This window comes from Copadichromis virginalis, linkage group LG9, assembly GCF_057382275.1.
Source record: "Copadichromis virginalis isolate Kocher_CV1m ecotype Utaka linkage group LG9, C_Virginalis_male_GT1.1, whole genome shotgun sequence".
NCBI lineage: Eukaryota > Metazoa > Chordata > Actinopteri > Cichliformes > Cichlidae > Copadichromis > Copadichromis virginalis.
The window spans coordinates 26,106,506-26,123,522 of record NC_140626.1 but is presented as its reverse complement, the minus strand read 5'-3'; the positions used below and the strand labels follow the sequence as shown (position 1 = coordinate 26,123,522).

Here is a 17,017-nt window from a genome sequence, read left to right as displayed (position 1 = left end):
TGGTAGCATTTATTTCAATTGGTTGGTTTCCTGGTACAGACCAGACTTTGAAGCATAGCCCACAAACTTTCAATAGGGTTGAGGTCAGGGTTTGGGAAGGTCGTTGTAGAAGTACAATGTTAGCCTGCTTTATTCGTTCCAGAACAACTTTTGATGTGTGCTGTTGGATCATTGTCCTGTTGGAATACCCAGCTGTGTCCATTTTTCAAACATCTAGCTTTTGACTTGAGGTAAATTAGAAGAATTGGGAGGTAGTCCCCCTTCTTCATTATTCCATCCACTTTGTTCGATGTACCACTACCACTTGTACCAAACCAGACCCAGAGCACGATGTTATCACCACTGTGCCTGACAGTTGGTACAGTGTTCTTAGGGTTTGAAAGCGTCACCTTTACTACTCCAAATGTACCTCTTGTCATTGTGGCAAAATAACTCAATCTTTATCTTGTATGGCCATAAAACATTTGGTAGACTTGCAAATTTAAGTCAAGCTTGAAGGTGCTGATTTTGGAGCACAGGCTTCTTTCTTGGTCAGCTCCCTTTTAGCCCATTTTAATGTAAAACTTGATTCACCAATGGATAGCGGCACTGGTATTCTAGCAGTTTCCAGTTCATGGCAGATTTGACCCTTGGTGGTTCATGGTGGTGATTGTTCCTGAACATCATGAACAATTTCCTCTTATCTGAGGGTGATAATTTGGGTCTTCCTACAGACCATGACATTGGTATGTCCAAATAACTTGTATTTATGTACAGTTGTTTGAGCCAAAAATAAAGCTACAATTTTCGTTCTTGGATGTTCACTGAGGCAACTGGACGTTCCTATTGTTCGGAGTATTGATCAATCCAACAACTTCTGTCAAACAAATTAATTTTTGTGCTGGCAAAGAGAATTAACCTGTTATAGTCAATCACAATCACTAACGGGAAGTTAATAGGTCTTGGCCTCAAAGAAATCATTAAAAGCCCATAACTACTATAATGTTCATGCCCATCACGAGTGGATGTCAGCTTCTGACAACAACTAGTTATATGACAGAAAATTATGGACAACATGAGACCCCTCAAAACCTATATAATAAAAAAAGGTGTAAATTAATCTACAACTGAATACGAGACAGGAATGACTTATTTTACCACTCAAACAGCCAGTTTCAAGCTATACATCCAATGCTCTTCATACAGTTAAAACCACATGCCAGCCTTTTTGGTTTGTAGTTTCATACACAGGTAACGAAAAGCAATGTGTTTATCCCTACTGTAACTGATGCAGTCTTTGATGCCTAAAATCTGGGATATGGTCACTTTATGATTTATATATAGGAAATAGCTTTGCCTTCTTTTAATAGTTTTTCTCAAAAAAAAAAAAAAAAATTTAAAATAAATAAATAAATAAATATATATATATATATATATATATATATATATATATATATATATATATATATATATATATATATATATATATATATGTAGGCCACACACACGAAGCTATTTGCTATTTGCAGCTCAGGTATTTTGTTTGATCTAATTCAGATTCTCACCCTTTATATCCTGGCCAGTCAATTTTAGATTGATTTTTTTTTAATGCAAAATTGATTCCAAAGAGATTGTAAGTAAAATCTGTATAAAGCTACACAGATTCACACACACTTTTGGGACGTCTTCTAAATTACGCGGATAAACAGTAAATCTATTTCTATTGATTTCACTGCTCAGGGTTGGTCTCATTAAATATCTCTGTTAGTGAGCATGATGTGAACATGATTGTTGTATCTTCTCTGTTGGCGAGAGTGTGCATTCTTTCGAGGTGGAAGGATTCTCTGCGCCCAACATCTGGCTAGTAGATTAGAGGGGTTATATGTTATATTCATCTAGAAAGAAAAGATCAGGTACACCATCAGAAGAGCTGCTGGGAAAGTCTAGGTTACCTGGCAACCATTCATATCCTTTGTTGAAAGCATTGCAGCTGTTGTTATTAAATAATAATTAAATAATTTCCCCCAGGGATCAATAAAGTATTCTGATTCTGATTCTGATTCTGATTAACACATAAAATGACGATTATTTTTTATATATATGATTGAGTAAGTATGCTAACGATGTCTGACTATGTCAAGGACATGTGAGAGAGTGGAAGACGGCGCTGGGTATCATGGCATGCCATCTCTCGCTTCTCTTGGTTCTGAAATATTTATGTTACCAGTTTTTAAGTTGTATTTTTTTCTGTATAGTTTTATTTATTTATATATATTTTTTATCTTCAAATAGCTGCTTCATAAATAAAGTGATTATTATTATTATTATTATTATTAACATAATCAAACGGGTGGTAAAGGCCTGATTGTTTTTAAATAAAATATAATATTTAATAAATTGTAATAAGAAAAATCTAGGAAAAATAGTAAGGGCACCATAGTTATACCATAGTAATTACAATGTCTTTTGTTTTGTTTTATATATACATCACATGCCATATCTTTGAAGAAAGTTTCTTTTTTGACATTATTACAGAGTTACAGCAGCTTCACCAAGTACCACAAAGCAGTTGTTTCGTACTCCAAAAAAAAAAAAAAAAAAAAAAATCGACTTCAGTGTGCTTTCTGTGTAACATTCACATTCCGATGAAAGCGAGTGGAGCAGCCAGGGTTCAAACCACCAACCTTGCAGTCAGTACATGAGCTGCTCTAACCTCCTGAGCCACAACTGCCCTCTATATGTTAACTTCATTGAACTTGATTTGCAACATAAGAATGAAAAGGTTTGCAAGTCACACAAGGTAAAAATTCTAAGGTTGTAATTTTCAATTTCCATGTATTTCAAATAGGGTTAAAGGTCTCCGAGGGATTTCCATTCTAAGCCTAATTTTTCAGCTTTGCACCACTGGGAGGTGATGTTGTACAACTTTTAAATGTAAAGAAAACGCCTGCTTGCTCATTTGATCCACAGATAGTTGACCAGACAGTAAATCAAGGTAGCCAGATAAGCTGGAAACGCCTTGTCACATTTTCTAGGTTTTTAAAGCCCCTTTAGTATTTTTAAAGGTCCCTTTCGTTAAATAGCCACCAAAGTGGAATAGTGTGGTGAATAATCATGGCCTTGCTGTACATTTCCCTCATGCATTTACTGTATCTGACGAGTGTAATAGCGATTTTTAAACTAGGGTTAACCAGGACAGACCGAAATTGCACTTTTAGGGCTGTGGTTGAAGGGAAGCCCAACACTGCTTTCACCAGGCGTTTTATTCAAGGCACAGTGCTTACACACATCATTTATAGGCACACATAAATCTTTATGACCTTACATGTACACACATCTTGACGAGCCATTTCACCACAGCTCTGGGGATATTTTCTAAATATATACATAAAAATGCACTTGTTTCCTGTGTGAACCTGGAGTTGGGGAGTTGCTCGATCCGCGCATAAAAGTACAACACATTTTTGAAATATTATTGACACTGACGTGGCACAGTGGCGCGTCAAAGTAACTGCTTGTCAGATAAAATGTTGCCAAATCCGACGCCGATCAATCAAACTGCAAGTGGCCGGGTCATCGTGACAGGTAAATCGCCGTAGGACTGCTCACGAGTCCCCCGGTCGTAACCGAGCTCATAGCGCTGTGGAGCCCCAGTGATGTGGTGTGGCGTGTGTGTGGGGGGAGGATAGGATCGCTACCAGCCAGATAAACACTCGGCATTGGTTTGCAGAGCAGGAGTAACATGGCGGCACAGTTAGCCAGCAGAAATGTTGTTTCACTATCGCGAAGGTCAGAGCTGCTTCGGATAAGCGGAATTTAACAGCGAGGACACGGCCAAAAGTGTTAAATCGTAAGTAGCCACACGCTTTTGTGCTCCTTGTCGAGACGCGGCTTGGTGTTTTTGTTTTTGTTTTCTATGTTTTTTTTTGTGTGTGAAATCCGCTGAGCAGGAGCGAGAGGCTCTTCAAATCTCGGTTGTGTCTTGTCTGTCTGGCACAGGCTCTCGCTTCGGCGTTAGCTTAAATTAGCAAGCGCTAGCTGCTTGGCTAAGCTCGCCGCCTGTATCGGTGGTGTTTTCTGCAGCAAACTTAATTAGACGACACGGGCAAAAAGCGAGCCTTGAAGCGGGGAGTTACTGCAGCGTACGCGCTCCGCTTTTTATTCGGCGGTGGCCGCATGTGAAATGGGCAAAAAGTGAAAATGCGAAGTGCACAACACTTTCATGTGTCATTGTGTGTGTGTGTGTGTGTGTGTGTGTCTGTTTTTTTTTTTTTGTGCTGAGTGAGCTAGAGACCGTGCCTACAACACCGGACGAAGTTCGCCAGGGTAAGCAGGAGCCCAGTTAGCATGCTAACGATGTAGCCGCACAGGCTGGAGTCCCTTTTTTTTATGTTTTCCTTCTTTTTTTAACGTTGTTGTCAGAAAACGTGAGTCAGGACAGTTCCCATCACCATGTGCTTGAGCGGGCTGTTGTTGTTTGTTGTTGTACTATCCAAGCCTCATTACTACTTGACACATTAGGTAAGTTGGCGATTCCCCCCCTTTCTCTAGGGAGCATAGACTACTTTTTTGTTTTGTTGTTGCTGGTTTTCATTTCTTTTTTTCTTTTTTTTTTCTGAACTAATGTTTCTCCTGTGTTTGACGGTACTACTCGTGGACTTGGTTACAGCAGTCAGAATCAGCGCTTTGTAACTGTAACTTTGTAGCAGTTTAAGTCAGTGTCAAAGTTGCCCATGGACACATGGTCACATGACACGAGCACAGATTGGAGGTTTTTTTTTTTTTGTAGTGTATTTTGGCCTTGCTTTAAAAGGGTAAAATTGCCATGGATTCACACATGCACCAGTCGCATGTTGGTGGAGGAAGGAACTTAATCTGGAATACAGTTTTAGGCATTAATGCAGTGTGTGTGTGTGTGTGTGTGTGTGTGGTGGGTCTGCTTGTGTGTTGCATTGTTGTGCCTGTGTTGAAGGAGTGCAGCACTCTCCTTTTTAAGGGCCCCTCTTGCATGACTGATTCTGGACTATACAGACAACACAGCTTGTGCCATTTCAATGTCTGTCAACTGTTCTCTCAGTAATGCTGCAGGAGCGCATCCCGTGGAACCAGTTGAGCAGTTTCTGTTGCATCCCTCTCCCCACCTGATGGTGCACAGGGCTTGTCACATCACCAATACGAGATTTAACATGACATGCTGTCCAGCTGCAGGTTTGACTGTGGCTTCACTGCTTATATGGAAATGGGATGAGATGGGAGTCTGTCAGATCTCACAGTAGTCATATGCAAATTCTGGAGAAGATGTAACAGACAGAAAAGTGTATGTGTGCTGCTGTGCATGTATGTCTGCATGCATCTTGTAATCATACATCTGAAGTATGACCAGAGGAATATGCAAAAAGTGTATTTCTTTAACTTATTGTGGGGGTTTTTTTCAACCCCCCCCCCCATCCATGTATGCATGTGTTGTGTGTAAACCGCTTTGAAAGTATCCCTCTTTGCAAGCCTGAACAGCATTTAATCTCCAAGGCATAGAAGTTGTTGACTTTGTAGTTTGCACAGAAAGAAAATTGTTCAGGTATTTCAGTGTGTGGTGGATCGAGGCAGATTAAACTGTTCGTCCTTGTGAGAAAGTAAAGATGTCCTCCTGAGCTGACCCGATTTAAATTTTCAGGCTGTATTAGATAAGGGGTGTGGATCTCTTGTATGACGTGTATGTGACAGCCCACTACTGGTTAAAGGAATGCAGTCCTATTCAGAGGCAAACCTGCTTTCCAGCGCTGTTGTTAGATGCCTGTATGCTTTTTGTCTAGTTTAAAAGAGGAGACATACTAGACTACTGAAGAAAGGGGGGGGGAAGAGAAAAAAGGAAAATATTTTTGTATAGCTTTCACTGAACAGAGTGAAAGAATGACTGCTGGGATTCACACAAGCATGTAAGCAAGTATGTGGATGTTTATACAAGGATAACTGGGTGGAAGTTTTCTCACACTCACTTGGCACTATTTGTGCGATGGGCGTTTCCTAAAAGGAGAACTCAGCCTGAGCGCATTGTAAACTGCAGCTCCAGCAACAGGTGTGTGGCACAGACGTGCTGGTCACGTCACATGATTCAGAATCAAGCCTTTCTCCTGCATACTTGCTTTCTTTTTGTTGTCTCACTTGGTGACAGACTTTTTGTATATTGCCCTTAAGGTCCTTGTGGCGTCCTACTGCCTGTTAACCGTGTGTTCATAATTTCCTAAATCAAGCCAATATGTTGCTGTGAACTTGGAGATAAGCCCCTCCTAATATACGTGCTGACTTTTGTCCTATTGTGAGTTGCTTTGTGTCACACGAAGTGATACTGTATTAGCTTGACCTTTGTTCTGCTGCATTTGTGTTGCCAATTCTTGGCTTTTTATTTTTTATTATTCCATTATCACAGCTGGACTAATATCTAGCCCCAGTAATGGGTCTATTTTGGATTTCAGTGCAATTATAGAATTGCATGCAACTTGTGTGTTTAGTGATTTGTACAGACTTTCATTCAAAATGTCATCTTTGGCTGTGAATGAATATAACTGAATTTTAGGGAATTTAATATTTGTCAGGCAAAGCAGGGCATATGAAGACAACTTTGACAGTGGTAAAGGAATGATCGATTTATTTATTTAGATACAGGGTGTATCAAAAAGTATAAAACAATTTCAAAGTGCTTTAAATCAGTGGGTGTTCACGGGTTAGCCTTTGAAACACGTACTGTTGAGAAAGAGGGGATTTGTGAGTTTCACGTGGTTGCTGGTAGGTAGCAGTGGCTGCAGTGATGCCAGATGTGCTTGGAAAACATGTGAAAATTGAAAGTTTTGTATGTAAAACTGTATATTTAGCCATATTTTTTACAACTTACTGCAAGCTTATGTGTCTGTTACTTTGAAAAATATAGTCTTTTGAAACCAGATTATTATTTTTTTGATACACATTGTTTTTATTGACCGATAAGTTGGCAAGCTAAGTTTTCCATTAACCTGTAAAGAAAATCCTCCCACAGCACTATAAACAGTTTTGTTAGACCTGGTGGGGGGAAAAAACTGTAATGATGTCTGTGGTCATGTTGCAATTTATAAATGCTGTTAAGACAGTAAAATAATATATAACAATAATAATAATATGTGATTCTGTTAAGTTTGAGTCCTGTCACAGGGTCTGCCTGCCATAACTCTTATCACTGTGGTCTCAGCTCGTTTTCAGTTTTATTTTATTTTATCTTACTTTATTTGTACAGTGTGAATAACTATACCACATGCGCAGGTGAATTCCTAAATCATAAGCTTCCTGTAATCTTTGTCCATTGGTATTTGAAAGGAGAGGTAGCACTCAGATGCTGGCAAAATTACTGCTTCGCATTTTAGGGGATGGAAGATTGTAATTCAGTATGATCAATTAAGCTAAACAATCGCATAAATTCTTAACTAAACTTTGAGAGGCATGCAGCAAAGAGAGATGTGTCAACATGACGCTCGGATAATGTTGCCATGGGTAGTTTCACAGCTGACATCTGGCACCCTGACATGTGTTCAGACAAATGTGTTTTTAACAAGAGAGGGGAAAGACAGCACTAGCATCAACAGGTTCTGATTGACGCTGCATTGGACACACAGAAACTAGTTATTGGTACATTAACGTTTATCTTAGCAAATCTGTATATTTTAGACTTGTAACCAAAGTTCTATTCAAATAACAGTTAGTTTTAGTAAAATAAACAGTGACTGACGACTCGTGTCTAGGATTCGAAACCCAGTTGCAGTCGATGACTTATTGAGTTATTAATATGATCTGTTGACAGTAATCACTTGTATATGTTTTGGTAAGATTGTTAAGAGGTAGTTGTAAGCTGCTTTCTAGTTCGAGTTTACAGTTTTTAATTGTAGTTGGTTTCTTTAGTCTTCTTGGAGAGTTAACTGATGGTCACTGGGGTTGTTGGTTGCCTAAAAAAGGAATTTCAAAAGGAAAATTATGCAGAACTTGGATCTCCCTCCAGGGAAAGCCTTGCTGGAGAAATCAGCCTTGTCATATGGCAGACCTTCCCAAAGTGTGGGGCCCACCCCTAGGGGGGCGCAGAGCCATTGCAGGGGGGCGCGGTATGAAGGGGGGGCTTGGACACTGCTAGCACGGGGTTCCCACACAAACGTAAAGCAGGAGATGAAGCATCGCTGAATATGTTTCCAAACCAACCTCATTCTAAGCCACAGACTAGAAAATATGGTGAAGCATATCTGCCCTTTGATTTCACCGGCACAAGTGCCGAGGTAGGTCTCCCCTGCATAATTGGCTTTCCCTTCGTCGGGAGTAGCGCTGGGCTCTTCAAATCACGGACAAACAGTATCCCACATTCTTGATTTTTAGTTCACAAACACTTCTCATAATGACTAACTACTCCTGACATTTTGGAGATGTTAGCTCTTTATACAGTAAAAGTACAGCGGGATACATATAATATCAGGCTGATCCTGCCACAATTTGTTCCCCCGGTTCAAATCCCGGACAAACAGTATCCCACAGCTGTTTATGTGTTTAAACCCATTTTGCACAGAGAGACATTTTTGGAAAAATGTATTGATAGCAATGTTGAATATTATTACACAGGAAAAAAACAACTACACGTAAAATAATCACACCATGATGCCTCTGCCTTTCTAAATGGAGGGACAGTAACTGTGTGTGTATGTAAGCGTGTAAAAACTGAAGATAGTCAGATTAACAGTATTTCGTCTCTATCTGCCATTCTGCAATTCATCTCATGTAAACAATAACGTGGCGCACAGCGTGACGTGAAAAAAGGCACATACCTTTGACATTGCATGACGAACTCTGTATTCCTCGTCCACACCTAAACGCAAAAAAGGAGTTTTTTAAAAAAAAAATGCAGTTTTCGGTGATTCGAAACGCCGTTTACGTGTGGATGAAACAGCTGCCTTTTCAAAAATACCCGTGTAGGTGCGGACGTAGCGTAACAGAGTTAGTAGTTTATTTTATTACTACCTGTAATTTATTGCAGATTACTTGTATTTGCTTAATTGTTTACTAAATGTTTGAGGTGTGAAATAAACCGCAATGGAGCAAAATAGGGGTGTGTGTGGTTGGAGGATGTGTTTGTGCGTGTGCGAACATTATTCTTGTAAAACAAAGGGGGACCTAGCAAAAAAAGTTTGAGAACCACTGTCATATGGTACCTCTGTGACCCATGAGCAATCTGGTGAACAATGATAATGCTGGGTTAATTTTAACACACAAGTATTTAAACAATGACATCAGAAGCCTTTTTAACCATGTCACATTTTAGCGGTGAACAAAACTACTCCTCTTGTTACTACACACAGTTGCTAACATTGTTAAGCTGACTCATTTGAACCAGGCTGGAAGATGACATCCATGTGTCTGCTGCTTAGCACAGTCCGCTCTGACCATCACCACAGACCTCTGACTTACTTGAGGGCTTTAATGTTTTAAAGACAACAGCTAACACTCACAGTTGTGCAGCTTCATATTTATGAGAATGTTGAAATGTATCGCTGGTCTGTTTTCAAGTGTGCATATTTAATTCAGTGTGTTTCTTTGCTTTTAACAGAGTTTACAGTGACCACTGGGGAATTATTACCTTAAAGTGGCTCTTGTTTGTAGGTAGGTTAGATGTACCAGATTTACCTATGCTGTGTTATCTATCCATCACATGCTGTGAGTGTTTTCTTGACATGGTGCACCCCTCCCCTTGGTATCTATATGCCTTGTCTTGCTGGGCATCTCACCCTGCTGTCTCTGCGTTTGTGTTGTCATGGAAACAGCAATGTGACAGGTCCTGGGTGGGCGTGAGGGATGAGCTGTGGGGTAATGGCCAGGTTTTTACAGCAGAGGGAGAGAAGAGGGTGTAACGGCAGAGGAGAGGTATCTGAAGCAAGGCCGAGATGATTGGTGAAAAAGCTGTGAGGGCTTTGACGCCAAGAGGAGAAGTGTGTGTGGGGGGGGGGAGAATTTATCCCCTCTGTGCTTCAAGACTGTTTTCATTGTGTTATTAAATGAACTCAAATCAATCATCTCATCTATTTGCGATTTGGAGTGGAAAGAGAAACCACATTGGATATGGTTTCTCTTTTTAGTTAAACTGCTTGTGGGCTTTCTAGAAAGTTCTGAAGATGCTTTCTCATCATATATTGTCAGATAAGTTGATATACAGGATTGGAACTGATCTATTGGACAATTATGTTAATTTTTTTTAATGCATATGTCCTTGTACTATGTCACGCGTCAGTACAATTTGGCTAGAAGGCTAGCTACATAGCGTTGAAAGAGCTAACAACAAAGGGTCTCCAGTATGGAGGCATTAAAGGTTCACTTTGCCAACAAGTACTCTTTGTTTGTGCTAATTTGTGTCAAAATTTTGATTTAACCGCAAACTATGGGCAAGTCCTTTGACAATGTCGCTACTGTCAGTTTCGCTCTCATTTTTTCAGTTTCTGTGTGTCCTTCCTTCCCGTGACGAATACTGGATATTAATTTCAGTTCACTTTTATTTATATAGAGCTCATTCACAACAGATGTCAAGGTGCTTCATGAGGGAGTGAAGGAAATTCTACAGTTTGAAAATCAGACTTGTCTTATTAGCAAGTAATTGGCAACTGTAGGAAGGAAGAACTCCCCTGTTTGTTTTGTTTGTTTGTTTTTTAACTAGAGCTGGGCGATATGAGATTTTTTCATATCACGATATGTTTTTTTCATTTCAGGCGATAACGATATCTATCACGATATAAGCCAAATAACTATATTTGTAAGATTTAAATGTGCCGTTGCTCACAAGTAAAATGTGAAATAATCAGCAGCTTGTTTTTATTTAAATATTTATTTCCCATAATAAGTTCAACAGGGTAGATGTACTTAAGGAACATGAGACTTTTTCAGATAAATAAAGGCAAATATTGCAAACTACACAAAAGGCAGCCACTAAAGCGTTTAAGTTTCAAAATAGAACAAACAAAACAGACTAAATTGTCAATTCCACTTAGAAACAAAATATTAATTCTAAAAATAAATCTTAGTTTGTTTTACAGAAGAACAGACAAAACTGACTAACTTTTGTCAATATCAAATAAACTGAGAACTAAAAGGAAATTCTCAATCTCTCCTTGTTGTATAGCTGAGCTTTTCAAACACTTTTAACAGTTACTTTAGTCTGACAAAAGCCGAATGACGAATTAGCGCTTCCAGTCAGAGACTGAGGCTACGTCCACGGGTACACGGGTATTTTTGAAAACGGAGATTTTCCGTTTTCGTTTTAAAAAATAATCCCGTCCACACATAAAGGCAGAAATGAAGGAAAACGCTGCTATGAACATGCCAAAGCAGCAGGTGGCGCTAGATTCCTAACCGTGCAGAAATGTTGGCCAATCAGAAGTCTAGAAGCCTCGGTGGGAAAAAGTAAACAAAGCTGCGGCATAGAAGCAGAACCGAGTCGTATGTGTGGAGGGACAGTAACTGTGTGTATATGTAAGCATTTAAACACTGCAGAGAGTAGAATTAACAGTATTGTAGAAATTCATTTCACCAAAACAATAACGTGGCGCACAGTGTGACGCATGCACCAGTTTATTGTATTTCCAGACTTGCTTTCGGCACAATTTACAGTGCACGCTACTCTGTTTTTTGTCAGACTTGAAATAGCCGAAATACCTTCACACTACGGAACTTCTATGGCTCTTCCGTTCGACAATCTCTCCGGCATTGGAACCATCATCTGTTTTCTCTTCGGTCACGCTCGGTTGATTTTTCTAGTCGGCACACTCATTTCCTCCATTACCCGCTGGCTCCATTACCCGCTGGCTGCTTCCCAAACAAACACACGTGCGGCTTGGCACTTGTGCTGTACGTAACAAGTCACGCGGACGTGACGCTGCGGCTGTGATTGGTTCGGCTCTGCGCTACTTAATTTGGATTGGCTGACCTTTTTTTTTGAGGACAAGAGCGGCGAAGTCTATCGCGATAGCTTAATTTCTCTATCGAGTAAAAGTTATATCGCGATACGTTATCGTTCTATCGCCCAGCTCTATTTTTAACCAAGAAATCTTTAGGCCAGCTTCAATGATTAGATTGGGACTGTATTATTCCGTAAACAGAGCAAAGGTAGCTGTGCTGATATCAGGACTCTAGAAGTTTAATTCTGAGGTTAGAGTTATAACTTGTGCCTTAAGCGTGCTCAGTATTTGGCATTCAAGGACACCAGTCTGTGCTAAATAATGAGTATGTCAGTTTAATGTAATATTTCAGAACATTTAAGCTCAGTAAGTAAATGTTATTAATCTTGCATTTAATCATAATAAGGGCGGGCTATTTCTCTGTGGCATTTAGCTTATGAAACACCTGCACTGTTAAGGGTGTACTCCTGGCTTAAGATGGGCCTTTGATGTAATTGTGATACATCAACTTGCAGTCTGTGTAGCCTTATTTGGACATCAGTGCATTTTCCTTTTATGACCTTTAGTGAAACTATTTAAACAGATGAAATCTCATTTAGCAGATCTGTTTAAAAAAAAATACTACAAATGCTGGTGATTTTCCTCTTCTGGGGGTGCTTCTGTGCAGGAGAAACCCTGCGAGATGTTTGAGAATGTTTTGACATTAAGGTTTTAAAAACATCAACACACAAAGATTGACTCATGCCCTACTCCCATGGAGACTCCACCAGGCCTCTCGGGATGGTGATGCTCACAGACAATCCAATGATTTCAACATTCTGCGCTCCTCCACTTATGTAGGTCAGCCACAGCAAAGTGCATATTGATCTCTTAAGCTAAATGATATTGTGATATCTACTGCTTATTGAGAAGAAGGTGCCCTTAGCCTGTTTGGCTTTACCAGAGGAGACAGCAGAGGTCACATGTCTGTGTGGCTGTTCTTCTGCTGCTGTTTGCCCTTTTGTTTGTTAACCTGGTATGGCTCAGCTGTACAATACTGTAGATCTAACAATGCGTAAGGTGCTCATTATTATTTTAGAGGAGCTCCTTCCACAGTCATCGCTAGTGTAATGGAAAGATTACTTAAATAAAACTAAATGTCTAAATAAATAGACATTCATGGAGAGCTTTATGATAAAGGGAGCTTGGCGTTTTCTAATTTGATGCATGACAGGATGTAGTGAGTTGTAGATAAGGGTCTTTGAGTATGCTGTCTTAATTTGTGTGAGTGGGTGAATTGCCTTTTTCCTCTGCCACAATGTGTTTGTGGCTCTGGGTGCTAGCATGTGGTTGGCATCTTTCCCACTGCCCAGGATGGAATCCTTGGCACTGAAGGAGGGAGAGAAAACTTGGATTGAGCAAGCTGCCTGCTGGAGTTGGGTGGGTGGTCCAAAAATATGCAGTGTGAATTGGTCTTGAGAAAGCCATGCATTCACTCTTGTTCTAGGACAGAGGTAAACGCCGCACTTCCACCGCCATCACAGGCCGAGCTAGGGTGGCAGGGAATGATGTGCAGAGCAGCAGCATTTCTCACCCGCTTGTCATAAAGCCAGAGGAATGCGGGGATTGAGTTTCAGGCTTTTCACTTCTGTGCACATTGTGAGAGTCAAACTCTGACCAGTGCGGTTTCTCCTAACCCTCCCATCTCTCTCATCTCTCTGTCGACCTCTTTCTGCTGACTCAGCAGCGTTTCATCAGTGACCTATAATGTGGTTTTGCGTGCTTTGTCTTTACTGCTTTCCGTGGGCATGGGAATCTCCTTAGCCAACCTGTGTTTTCAATCTGGACTAGAGTTTAGGTATAAAGCAGAAGTACTGTAACCAAATAACAACAGCACTTCAGCTGTTGGGCTTTTATATAATTGAGGAAATAATTAACAAGAATTTGCTGAACTAATCTGCTTCGATTATGATAAGTGTAAAGTAAAAATTGAAAGATTTATTTTTTGTTGTTGTTGAATGTAGAAGAGAGCTTGTGATGAGACCAAACAGCAGATGGGTTTGAGCATAGTCAAAAAATTTGTCTGACTGCTCAAATTATTTCAGCTCTCAATCTAAATCTACTACATGCGGAAGGAGAGAGTAGTAAAAATAAAGCAACACGTATGTTGAGTTTTTCCTCTGTGATGTTTCACTTATGAGTGTTTTTTTGTTTTTGTTTTTTTTTTTTTTACACAAAACCATCTTTTTTTTTCTAGATGTTAAGTTTAACAGGCTCACATCATGCAAATACTGACAGCGAGGCTGACAGCCTTAGAGATGTAAACTTAAGTCTTTGTTCAGAGTACTGAAAGTATGCATGCATACCACCATGCAAAAGTGTGGCTCTGACATTTGATTTTGGTAAACAGTGGAGTTTTACCACCTAAGATACAGACGAGAACAATTTTAGGCTAAAGAGATGCAACTTGCTTGTAGGATAAATGCCTGGTTTGGGTTAGCTGTTTGGTAACCTTAACCCATCCAATTCCTACGTCAAAAAACCAAGGTGCAGTTAAAGCCCACACACATCCTTAAAGGCCAGCTCTTATAGTGGCCTTAAGCTGGAACCTGGTTTTGTTTTTGCGAATTTTATAACATTTAAGTGCCTGTTTTTCACAAAAATCTCTAGTCCGGATTTAAGCAAAAAAAAAAAAAATAGTAATTGAAATTCACATGTGCAAGCATTCAAATGCTTAATAACTTAATAAAATGTTTTCTTTCCTGTCAGAACTGTCAGATATTTGTCGCTCGTGTTTGTATGTGAGTGTGCATGTGTTTGTTTGCATGTTAACGTGCTACCATTCATGCCTGAACTCTAGAGATTTGTGGTTTTGGCACCTGAAGATGTGGGCTGTCAAAACAAAACTCCCTCCCATCTCATCTGGCAGTGGAGTTCAAAACAAAGGCCCTCGCTGGAGAGGAGATTACACAGGAGAGGCTGAGCACTGATGCTACGCCGTGGAAGCCAACTGACAGTATCTTAATTTAACAACTCTTCTAGTGGGGAGAGCTTTCTTTGGTATTAAAAGCAGTGCTGACAGGAAATAATTTCGTATCCTCATAAACTGAATATTTAAATAATATATCACTAATGTTTGGAAAGTTGCCTGGCACTTCAACTTCTTTTTTTCTCATTCCATTTTTTTTTTAAATCAAAAATGTACTTACTTTTTCTTTGGTTATTTAAGAAATTAACCAACAGAGACAAAAAAGACAAGAAATGCCTCCAACAGTTTCACTCATGGCAGTCCATAAAGTCTTTCCTCAGAGATAAAAAGGCAATTATAGTAAACAAAATTCTAAAAGAAATAAAAATCAATTAAAGAAGAACTACATAACCCATGACAAACAGCTACTCTTGCTGTTCTCGGCTTGATTTAAACTATCCTAAACATTTGGAGTCTACAATAATTTCCAAATGCTTTTATCTGTTAGTTTGTTATTCTTTCAGGTACAAGCTGGGCAACATTTATCTAGTGCACAATAGCCATGTGCACTAAAGGTATAAAACCATTATGCACTAGATAAATGCGCACTAATAAGGACTGAAAGGTATTGTTGGGTCTAGTTAAAATTCTTTTGAAGTCACAGAAAAAAACATTTTGGAATGAGGCCAAACGCAGTAAAACGCTACGTAGACATCGTCGACAAGACCTGCTGAAGTTCAAACTGGGCATCAGGATGGAGGAGGAGGGTGTTTTAAGTGACTTTGAACGTGGCATGGTTGTTGTTGCCAGATGGGCTGCGCTGAGTATTTCAGAAACTGCTGATCTACTGGTATTTTCCCCACACAACCATCTCTAGGGTTTACAACGAATGGTCTAAAAAGAGAAAAAATCCAGTGAGTGGCAGTTCTCTGGGTTAAAATGCTGCTTTGATGCCAGAGGTCAGTGGTGAATGGTCAGACTGCTTCAAGCTGATAGCAAGGCAGCAGTAACTCAACAACCACTGGTTACATGCAACCAAGATTTGCAGAAGAGCACCTCTGAACACACAAGTTGAACTGCAGGGGCAGAAAATCGCACCTACTAAAACTTCTAAGCTATTTTCATTTATAATCTTTTCAATTTAGATTTAATTTGTGCTTCAGTTCTTCAGAAAACATGACACCAGAGTTTAAGTGATCCAGATCTTCAGTCTTTTCAAGCCGTTTAGAGCCTAACATCCAATGTGTGCCCAATAAGGAATATGTAACCCCCCAGCAATCACAAGGCAAGTTTAAGGAACTTAAGCCCTGGCTTTTCTATTTGTCCATCTCTAAGCATCTCTATGTTTTGAAAAGTATGAATTTCTGTTGTGTTAGATGATTGTGTGTGGGGGTTTTTTTCTTTTTTTTTTTTTTTTGGCAAATTATGAAACCAGGAAGTGAAACTGTTGAGATCAAGAATCTTTTGTGTGGGTTTTTCCCCGCCACCTGGACACTAAGTTAGTGCATGACATTTACACAAGTTTGAGGATAACCATGCTTGCATTTGAAACCAGGACCTTCTTGCTGTGAGGCAGTGGTGCTACCAACTCAGCTACTACTGACTGCTTCCTGTTAGTAATTTCCACTGAGATAGTCAGTGTGTGCTTTGCCAAGTGTAGGTCAAATAGGTTAGGGTCTACTTGACCTGGCATATACAAGTGTTTCAGTGGGATACAGTGTAAATGGAAGGAATGGTGAGAGAGGAAGAGAAGGGTGCTTTGCGTAGGTCTTTAGTCTGTCTTGTCCAATTACATGTTCCACTATCAGAGCAGCAGCAGTTGTCTTAATCAGGTAATGCTGAGGTTTAAAGTCATCCCCCTAAACATGCTTCACAGATGATTACCGGGCTCATGCTTACAGTGTAGCGTGAAGCAGAAGACAGCATTTGGAACCGTTTCCCTATCCTTGCTACTGTCATAGAACTAAAAACTGAAGCACGTTTATTTAAGCCTTTTGCAGATTCATCAGTCTTTGTGTGTGTTTGCAGTGACTGTTAGCCTGTCACATTGTCTCAGTCTTTGGCTGAGAAAGTGACATAGTTGTGTCAGCTGATCTGCCCCCCCCCCCCCCTCCGCTAACATGGAGCCTTATCCTGATTCTGCTTCCACTGT

The 17,017-nt window shown here is 39.9% G+C and overlaps 1 protein-coding gene across 7 annotated transcripts in view; it reads left to right on the top strand.

The window, feature by feature from the left end:
- The first annotated feature begins 3,501 nt into the window (after nucleotides 1-3,501).
- The window catches only part of ncoa2 (nuclear receptor coactivator 2), a 61,611-nt gene continuing 48,095 nt past the window's right edge, over nucleotides 3,502-17,017 (top strand). For 6 of the 7 annotated variants that reach the window (XM_085468487.1, XM_085468489.1, XM_085468491.1 and 3 more), the window contains exon 1: nucleotides 3,575-3,829. The gene's annotated coding sequence lies outside the window, so the exon portion shown is untranslated. The other variant, XM_085468486.1, reaches the window with a different exon arrangement.